The 6,864-nt window shown below is 38.6% G+C and overlaps 1 non-coding gene across 1 annotated transcript; it reads right to left on the bottom strand.

Annotated features, from left to right (window-relative positions):
- Positions 1-5,501: 5,501 nt before the first annotated feature.
- LOC113325593 lies at positions 5,502-5,605 on the bottom strand. Its single transcript, XR_003348060.1, has one exon. It is a non-coding gene; the product is annotated as a small nucleolar RNA R71 (small nucleolar RNA).
- Between the last annotated feature and the right edge of the window lie 1,259 nt (positions 5,606-6,864).

The raw sequence follows: 6,864 nt of genomic DNA, 5'->3' as shown, positions 1-6,864 counted from the left end.
AAACCTGATTAGATTCAAGCTAATATCTTTAAACCGTTAGATCGAAATCCTATCTTGTTACACACAATTGAAATGCACGTTTCTAGGTTTTTTAACCGTATCCAAACGTATGCACTTGTTGGTTCAACAATAGTTAACCAAATGGTTAGCCATATGAGCATTTCATATCAACCATGTTTTTCTTCACCATAACTAGTTCAAATGACTTCAAATGAACTAGTTAGAGAGTTTTTCAATTGCAAGGAAATCCCATGTACTATACAAGACACAATTGAAGCAAAGATGATGTGATTCAGTTGAATCGGTTCATGAACTTTATAGCCACGGTTTGCATACTGCATTCCTTAGTCTTTATAAGTATTAGTTCACGATCAACATCTTTAGATATAACCTACTCAATTTTGCGGACTTAAGTTCACGGAAGGAGTTCACAAACTCCAGCGGAAATTCTCGGAAGAAAACTTCCGCCGGTTCGCGGACTTGGCTCACGCCACATTTCGTTTCTCTTGATCAACAAAGTTCGTAAACTTTGGATCAAGAAATAGGACTTGTATATAAATGTGTTTCCACAACAATGCATATATCCACCATTGGTCATATAACCTAAAATATCATTCCAATCATTGAAACATTCTTAGAGGACGTTATATAGTTGTTAAACCATTTCTCGTCAAAGCAATTTTCAAAGTGATTGAAACATAACATGACTTTCCTCACTAGGTAAAGATAAACTCGGTTGAAGCGAAAGCTTACCAACACATATTTTGATATATAGATGGTCGAGGTATACTCGGATCGAAATACCAAATGTGTATAATCAAAGTCTATATAGCAAACGACTTTTGTCTCAAGGAGTAGGAGATAGAATAGATAGACTTTTGAGTGATAGATAAGTTCAAGTCTCCACATACCTTTTTGTTGATGAAGTTCCACCGGTTCCTTGAGTAGTTATTCGTCTTGTATGATGAATCTCTTTGGAGTTCTTGAGCTCAACTACACTTTCTATCCTAGTCCAAGACTTAGCTATAGTAGACCAGAAATCAAGACTTATAGTTTTGATCACTAACATTGACAAACATGCTTGAGAAAGCAACGCATGTGAGTTCGACCGAGCAATGCTCTAAAAAAACAAATCTTAAATTTAGTGATGAATTAATGGGATATGAGTATCGAGCATAAGAAACAACGTTAGATTAGTTGCGATTTCAACTGATTTGGGTTTGAAAAACCTAAAATCGATGATGTTAATTCTTAACGAATTTTTTATATCCATTGGGAAGAGATGATGAAAATCGACATCAATTTAATCATCAAAAGATATTAAAAGATAAGTTTTATCTATTATTTTTATTTTTATTTGATGTTTTTAGAGATGGATTTTTGTATCTGTGATTAACTATTTTCATGTAGGAGTTGGTGGTGACGCTGGTTTTGGTTGTGGAGGATGATGAAGCAAATCAGCTGATATTCACATAATTTTTTTCTTTCATTCTGGTTACTCATAGAATTAAGCAAATAAGTTAATAGCATTACGTATCACATTTCCATTTTTTTGTGGCATCTAGTTGATTACATGTGACTGTTATGGAGTTTTGGGCATCAGAGTACTAGTGAAGTGATGAGTGCCAAATATTGTATATATTTATCCCTTTTTGTTGGCAATTAACTCATCTTTTGTGCATTAATTCTACATTTTATCCCATATTCTGTATTTTCATTGTTTTCAAGAATAAATACTTTTCTTAATTAATCTTGCATTTTTAGGTAATAAATGAAGCTCGGATGAGTCGCGGAGCGAAAAGAGCAGAAAAGTAGTGAAAAGCCGGGAAGAATTACGCAAGGAAGCCGCAAAGAATGGAGCGCACGTCCAAAAAGCTAGGAATGGGCTCAAGAAGGAAGAATTGTTCTTGAAGAAGATATGGGCTTGGCATACCCAAGGCCCAAAACCCTTACCCAAACCCATTTTCTATATCCATACCCGCCTCCATTCCCGACCGTCAGATTGGATCGCATCTGCATCCTACGGTCGCTTCTTTGCCTGCGCATCAAAACTCGATACTTCCGCTTAACACTACAACACCTAACTCCATCTGGTGTCGTTAGTTTTGTTGTATCACTTCATCCGACGGTCGCTCCTCGCTTACCTCCGCATCGTCGTCAGATCTACCTACCATCTTCACATCCTACGGCCCAGATCGCATAACATCTTCACTCGCTGCAACTGCCCAACACCCTAACATCCGAGCCATATACCCCTACCAAACACCCCCTTCTCCTTCTTCCATCGACCTCTCCCCCTCCATGCCTGTTGCAGACCACCACCATCTTCTCCACCTGCTCTTCCTTCGCAATCTCCACCTCACCTGCCTCAACTACCCAAACCAACCACACCCATCCTTCTCCCATCAATCCCCTACCCCTCTACCTATCTAATTCACTAATTTCTCTTCTCATCTTTCTCTGAAAACCTAGAAGAAAAATTGATGAATTAGGTTGAGTTAGTAGAGTAATTGGAGCGTGAGAAAGCAGCAGTAGAGTCAGAAGAAGATTGGGTTAGCATGCATGCGATCAATTCCAACGAATTAGGTGAGTTTCACCAAACCCTAGTTCTACTGTTTTGGGGGAAAATTGGGGGAAAACCCTAAATGTGTAATTGGGTATAAATTGATGTCTCTAGTGATGTTAAGGGATATCTCTGGACTAGCCAGTGCATCCCCATGAGGGATTGACTAGCCAGTTCCTCTTGGGTAGATTTTTCTTCCCTGTTTTGTATTTGTAGATTTAATTTTAATTTTCAATTTTAATTCCAAATTCAGTTTTAGTTTGTCTTGTTTCAATTCATGTTTTGCTATCCATGTTTAATTCCATGATTCATTTAATTTATGTTCTTATGATTTCTGTCTGTTTCTAATTTCAGTTTAGTTTTGTGTTTAATGTAGTTCACTTTTAGTGTCAACTGTTAGTTCACTGTAGTGTTTAAGGTTTAGTTCCTCAAATGTTAAGTTTGTTCATTGTGAAGTGATGGAATGTTAGGCTAGAAGCCTTAGAGCATTGTATTGATTGAGCATTGGGGAGAAACTAGTGCTCACTAGTGACTGTGAGCAAACTGGTTCTCTTCCCACTCTAGTTGTATGCCTAGGCTCTCTTGTTTTGTCAACTGTTAGCTTCTCAAATGTTAGGATTAGTTTACTGTTTTGTGTGAATGTTAGGCTAAAGCCTTTGGAGCATTGAGTTGATTGAGCAGTGGGGAGAAACTAGTGCTCACTAGTGACTGTGAGCAAGCTGGTTCTCTTCCCACTCTAGATGAATGCCTAAAGCCATTGCCTTGGCTTTGTTTTTTTTTTCTTTCCTTTTTTTACTTCATTGTCAGCTTATCTCCACACTCCTGCCCTTGGCTTAGGCCTTGGTTTATATCTTTGTTACCTTTGTTTCACTGTCACTTTTCCACCATTACTTCACTGCCATCTCTTCTTTTCTCCTTGCCTTGCTACTCAGCTGCCTTGGCCACTGCCCTGCAACCCTGCTGATGCTGCTGCTTTCCTTCCTCTTGCTACTGCTGCTGCTACTTCTTCTCCTGTTGCTGCTCCCAGCTCCTGTTGCCTTCACTTCTCCATCCTTGTTGTGCTCCTGCCAGGCCCAGATTTGTTTGCTGCTACTGCTCCAAACACAGCACAAGCCCAGTTCAGTTCACAGCTAAGCCCAAAGGCCTAGCTAAATCAAAACTCAAGTTCAGTTCACCAAAGGCCTAGTTCTCTGTCAAGGGTACTCAAAGCCCATTGACACTCAAGGCCCAGCTCATCATTAGGTTACCAAGCCCAGTTCTCAGTCATTACAAAGGCCCAGGTCACTTTTAAAAGAAAAAGCCTGATTCAATCAAAGCCTGAACTCAATTAAAGGCCCAGTCCAATTCAGGTTTAAGGCAAAAGCCTAATTCAGTCCACCAAAGGCCCAGTTCACTGTCAAGGGTACTCAAAGCCCATTGACATTCAAAGCCCATTGACATTCAAAGCCCAGTGCACTTCAAAAGCCAAGCCTAGTGCACTTCAAGACCAAATGAGCCCAAGCTCAGTTCACTTCATTATTAAACAAGCCTATAATCCAAAGGTACCCTAAGCCCAAAGCCCAAAAGGCTTCATAGTTAACCAACAACAACTTAGAAGCCCAAAATAGCTAAACACTACAAAACACACCCAGTCTCTGTGGATCGACCCGTACTTGCACGAGCTACAACCGACGACCGTGCACTTGCGGTATTACTGTAGGCCCGTTTTTATTACGCTTAATTTTCACGCTTTCCCGGGTCCACCAAGTTTTTGGCGCCGCTGCCGGGGACTGGTGATGTGTTTTTCTTGTAGTTTTATTAGCTATTTTTGCATTTCACTGCATAGCATTTGCATCTGCATCTGCTTCACTTCATTTGCTGTTGGACCTGCTGTTCTGAACCTGTTTTCCTCTGCTGGGACGCCACCAAGGAAAAGAACCAAAGCCCAACTGGGTTTTTGCAACAATATCAGAGCAGCTGGGCTGTGCTTAAAAGGTAACCCATTTAAGAGAACCCGAATTGTGGGCTTCCAATTTTTTAATTGTGGGCTTGTAATATTAAAGCCAATTTTTGGGCTTCTCTTATTTTCTGTTGGGTTTGTAATAATTTATTTGTGGGCTTGTTTGTTTAATTTGTGGGCTTGTTTAAATTCTTTCATTAGACTTGTATTTTGGACTCTGGGTTTAAACCCAGCTGAGCTTGTGACCGATCACGCTAGGTTAACTCGTTAGTGGGCCGAGTACCCAAATTCTAGGCCGAGATTTTGGACTCAGTTTCACCAAACGTTTTCAAACCAGCTGAGCCACAGCAAACACAAAACCAACAGTGGGCGTGCTCCCATTTCAAAAACCAAATTTTATTTTCTTCATTTTATAGTTTTTTAAAAAAAAAAAAAAAAATTGCTCCTTATTTCAAAAAACCAAAATTTTTCTCCCTCTTTAAAAACCAAAATTTTCCATAAAAAACCAAATGTTTTTCATTCCCATCAAAACCAAAATTTTCCCAAAAATCCAAACCCATTAAAACCAAATATTTTTACCAAAAATCCAAACCCATTAAAACCAAATAGTGGGCTTTGTGTCTTTTCAATATGGGCCAACCTCGTGCTCTCCATGAATACATGTATCCGACAATAAAAATTCCATTATCATGTATTGTATTACCTCAAACCAATAACCCTTTTAAAATAAATGCAAGCATGATACAAATACTTCCTATATTTCGAGGGTTCGATTCGGAGAACCCCTATACTCATGTAAGAGAGTTTGAACAAATTTGTCGGACTATGCAACCTGATCATATGTCCGAAAACTCTCTGAAATTGCGTTTGTTTACATTTTCTCTAAAGGAAAGGGCCAAAACATGGTTTTACGGTTTGAGACCACAATCAATCACCACTTGGGAACAACTAACTAATCAATTTTTCCAAAGATTTTTTCCACATCATAGGACCATCGTTATTCGTCAAAATATCAATTGTTTTGTCCAGTTGGATGAGGAAACTGTTTTTGACTATTTTGAACGTTTTAATGATTTGTTGAGCGAATGTCCACACCATGGATTTGAGAAGTGGAGATTTGTCGCTATCCTCTATGAGGGACTAGACTTTAAATCTCGAGCCATGGTTGAGTGTATGTGTAATAGTGAATTTCTTGATAAAACTGTGGATGATGCATGGAAATTTTTAGCTGAGATTGCAGAGAAAACCCGTCAATGGGAATCCATTAGGGAAACTGAGACACTATCACATGATATAGGTGGTAATGAATTGAACTTTGAAAATAGCATGTCTAGTCCTTCTCATGTGTACGATATTGAATATGAACCTAATTTAGAGGAACATGAATCGACTAATGACACCACCACTGTTAATGAGGACCAATATGCATGCTACCATGATGATGATTATGATGATATGTTAGAAGAACATGAAAATATTGTGGAACCTGTTGGTTCAAAAACATATGGCTTCTCGCCCTCGACCTTCATGAATGTTGTTCTTTCTAATACTCATTGTAATTCATATGATTTTGATATTGACATGGGATTCGTACAATTATTCTGTGAAGATGAGAATGACATAGGAATAGTTGAATCTTCTGTAGACACTAATATGCATGAAAATATATTTGATGTGTCTGATTCTCTACCTAGGTCACATTGTGATATTTCTCCTGATTTGCCGATGCATGAGAATAAATTTGTTGATGATGTTGATGACTCTGATTGTGATCTTGCCAATTTGTTTGATGATTGTGAGCATGTTGTGACACGTGTAGAAGACTTAGGAGATGTTGATGTGATTAATAATGATGTTCATATCTTCCTACATAAGTCACAATCTGATGGCCTTCCACCCAACCTAGATTTGGTTTGTACCCATATTGTCAAACCGACTTTTCTGAGAGTCCCTAATCTAGGTCTGGAACTCTGTGCTTCCCAAGTCCTCTTGGAATATTTTGCTTCTAAGTATAATACATCTGAGGAACCACAGTTGGAATTAGCATGTTTGCCCGTCCCTAGCACAGTTCATTTCGAGCTAGACCTTGTGCATGATGAACCCCCGAAACTGCGCGATTTTGTTTTCAAAATTATATCTTCTGTAAAATCCAGGTTTGGGGGTAGCTCATTTTGTTTCACAGCTTCACTTGCATGCCTATCATATTATTATTGTGTGAAGCTGTTGAAACCTCTACACTTTGTCTTTTGGGTTGATCCTCAACTCTTTAGATTGTTAGTGTCTGGTGAATTTTTGTATATAATCCAGTAGATAAAATTTCTTAAAAACCTTTTTGTTCCTTTTGTATATATTTTGCTAATCC

Source organism: Papaver somniferum, chromosome 11 (genome assembly GCF_003573695.1).
Source record: "Papaver somniferum cultivar HN1 chromosome 11, ASM357369v1, whole genome shotgun sequence".
Classification (NCBI taxonomy): domain Eukaryota; kingdom Viridiplantae; phylum Streptophyta; class Magnoliopsida; order Ranunculales; family Papaveraceae; genus Papaver; species Papaver somniferum.
Note: the sequence above shows the minus strand (reverse complement) of the source record. Positions and strands in the feature narration are given on the sequence as shown.